Source organism: Sipha flava, unplaced genomic scaffold, assembly GCF_003268045.1.
Source record: "Sipha flava isolate LNK unplaced genomic scaffold, YSA_version1 276_pilon_pilon, whole genome shotgun sequence".
NCBI lineage: Eukaryota > Metazoa > Arthropoda > Insecta > Hemiptera > Aphididae > Sipha > Sipha flava.
The window spans coordinates 173475-176246 of NW_020272941.1; the positions used below are offsets into that span (position 1 = coordinate 173475).

A 2772-nucleotide genomic window follows, 5' to 3' on the forward strand; every position below is an offset into this window, starting at 1 on the left:
CGATTTTCCGCACCCGACGATCCCCGCCGCCACTTTTGTTGTACACCGCTTGTGTAACGCGTCGCGTTCCCGCGCGCGCGCGCGTCGTTTTATACACGGCGGTTTTCGGTTTTTGACCGATCGTGCGTTGGCAACACTGCGGCGCGCGAAGCGACCGTGCGCGTAACTGTCGTCGTAGTCGTAATTTCGGGGGATCGGTAAAGCCGAACCGGCCGCCGCCGTATATGATAACCGGAATATCGTTTGTATTTGTATGCGTGCTTATCTTTATGCGTCGGTTTTTTTTTTCCCCAAAGCTATACACCCGTTTGCGTGTGTGTACGCGACTCCTCCCCTCTTCCTGCTCCGACAACGTTCACTCATCCGTTGTCGTGTTTTTTTTTTTTTTTGTTCTTTTTGTGAATTTTTATTTTCCACTCCTTTCGCGCGGCCGTTACGATCGTGTATACAAATTTATTTTGACTGATGGGACGTCACCGTCGTCGCGTTTCTTCGGCAATGCGACGGCGGCATTTATACGCGCGTAATCACTTACCCAGCCTTTCATCCGACAGGTTGCCCCTCCGCTTTGTCATAGTATCGCATTCCCCTCGTCCTCTACCTTCGTCATTCTATCTGTTTTGTAGTATTTTAAGGGTGAGGTCATCTCTTAGCCTAACCCTTTTTATCGTTTTCCCTTTTCCGTTGTCTCCGCCCCCGCTTCGTTCACAACCCCTTGTCGAGGCATTACATTAGCAGAGATCCTTTTAACACAACTACTACTACTACTAGTATTTTATTTTTATTTTATCTTAATCGCTGAGCCCGTGGGATAACTGCTACTACTTTGCTTTCCCGCCGGACCGCCATCATTTATTAAACTTATCAAACATAACATAATCTTTACATAACCATAACATAACATTTAATAGTAATATTATGGATCCAACCTATCATCTTAATAACAACAACAAACAATAATTATATTACAGCAACGGTGTATTGTTTAATCGACTGCTATCGCAGTTACTATTCTAACCGGTGCGTCTACCCTTTTCTCGTTCTAGCGGCCGTGACGCTGCCTTAACCGTTCTTTTTCTTCTTTGGTATCTAGGTGATCTTTTATATATTTTTCAATCCATTTCCATTTCCCATTATTCTGTAACATGACAGGAATCACCATGTCCGGCGTAACGTCCTTATGTGCTTTATTGTAGCCCGCTACTCCGTGAGTTAAGCTTCACCGCCGACCTCATTCAAAGAACATATGCCCCGTGCTCTCCTTAGCATCGTTAAAGGATATGGATTCTGGATTTTCCATTCGGGAAAATCTGTACTTGTAGTATTGAAAGCAGCCATGCCCCGTTAGGAATTGCGTCAAGTGGTATCTCATTACCCTATATTATCTGCTAACCCAATTTTGCACATTATCTATGAGCCGTCTCGTCCATGCATCCTCAGTTGTTTTAGTGTTCCATTCTTGAAGTGGAATCTAATCCTCGTGTTTGCCGTATACTCTGTCATTCTCTGTACCGCTTTTTTGGAGTCGTTTCAATACTCATCGAACTCCTACCATCAAACGTACAGGTATCATGCTGACCACCACTTGTATAGCCACTATGGTTATTGTTCGATATGCACTAAAAATTCAAGATTGTTCCGTGCTACGGGTCTAATATTTGCTCTCTATGGTTATGGAAAATCAATTATGAACTCCACACGAGAGCCGCGTAGAGTAGCTGACTGTATACCACGGATTCAAATAATTTTCTTTTGCTTTGTCTTGGGCCTCCGAAATTGGGCATTAAGCTGGAAACGGTCACTGTTGTCTGGAGTGCTTTCGCTCGTGCTCTTTTTATGTGCTCCTTGAATCCAAGATTATAGCTAAGCTTAACTGCCTTGTACCAAATGTGCTATGGTGGCCTTGAAGTACAAACTGTGTTCGTCTATACTTTCGTCTAATTGTAGTTGTCAACATGATCGTTACCGGGATTCCCACCAATATCATCAACCCATTTTGATTTACTCAAGCACTGACTAGTTCGAGTGCAGAATTATCGTGATCTTTATTCTATCTGTGTTCTTTTAGTACCTACTGTGGCCACATCATTTGAACTGGTTTTCTAAGAGTTTTCTAAGTGCTACGTGTCCCTTTATGCGTTGTTTTACAACTCGTTCAAAGAATTTGGCAATTATGTTCGCTATACTTAAGGGCCGATAGGACGATGACCGTTTCAAAGGTTTTGTTCTGATTCCTGATCAATACTAGCCGTGCCTCTTTCTAGCTACGTAAGGAGCTGCCATAACGCATACATTTTTCGAATATACATACAGCCTTTGCTTATATTTTAAGTAAAATTGCCTTAATTACAGCGTCCGGTACGTTTTCTGGGCTAGAAGCTTTTCTAGTCGACAAGGCGATAACCTACTCCACCAGTTCACCGTGGGCTGAGTGGAGAATGAGTCATATACAATTTTTTGTAGTCTGCCTGGCAATGATAATCCTGTAGTTATTCGATCTAAAAGTTTTTTCCCCACTACCCTTGTATGGTAGTTATCATTGATCATTATACACTATTTAAGAAAAATTTCTCTAGGATTCATTTTGAATTTTTTTTTATAGCTATTATTAGCTGGACATGTCTGACTTCAACTTTAGATTTATGCACAATTTGGACTCTTATGTTTCCTAGTTCTTTGAGATGATCGTCTAATAGCAAACGTAATTTCCTGTATGTTGGCAATAACTACTACTACTACTACTACTACTACTACTACTACTACTACTACTAC

General features: G+C 42.0%; 1 protein-coding gene across 4 annotated transcripts in view; it reads left to right on the forward strand.

Annotated features, from left to right (window-relative positions):
* LOC112685436 (trithorax group protein osa) overlaps positions 1-2772 on the forward strand; it is a 38102-nt gene that overhangs the window by 21326 nt on the left and 14004 nt on the right. The gene's annotated exons all lie outside the window — the stretch shown is intronic.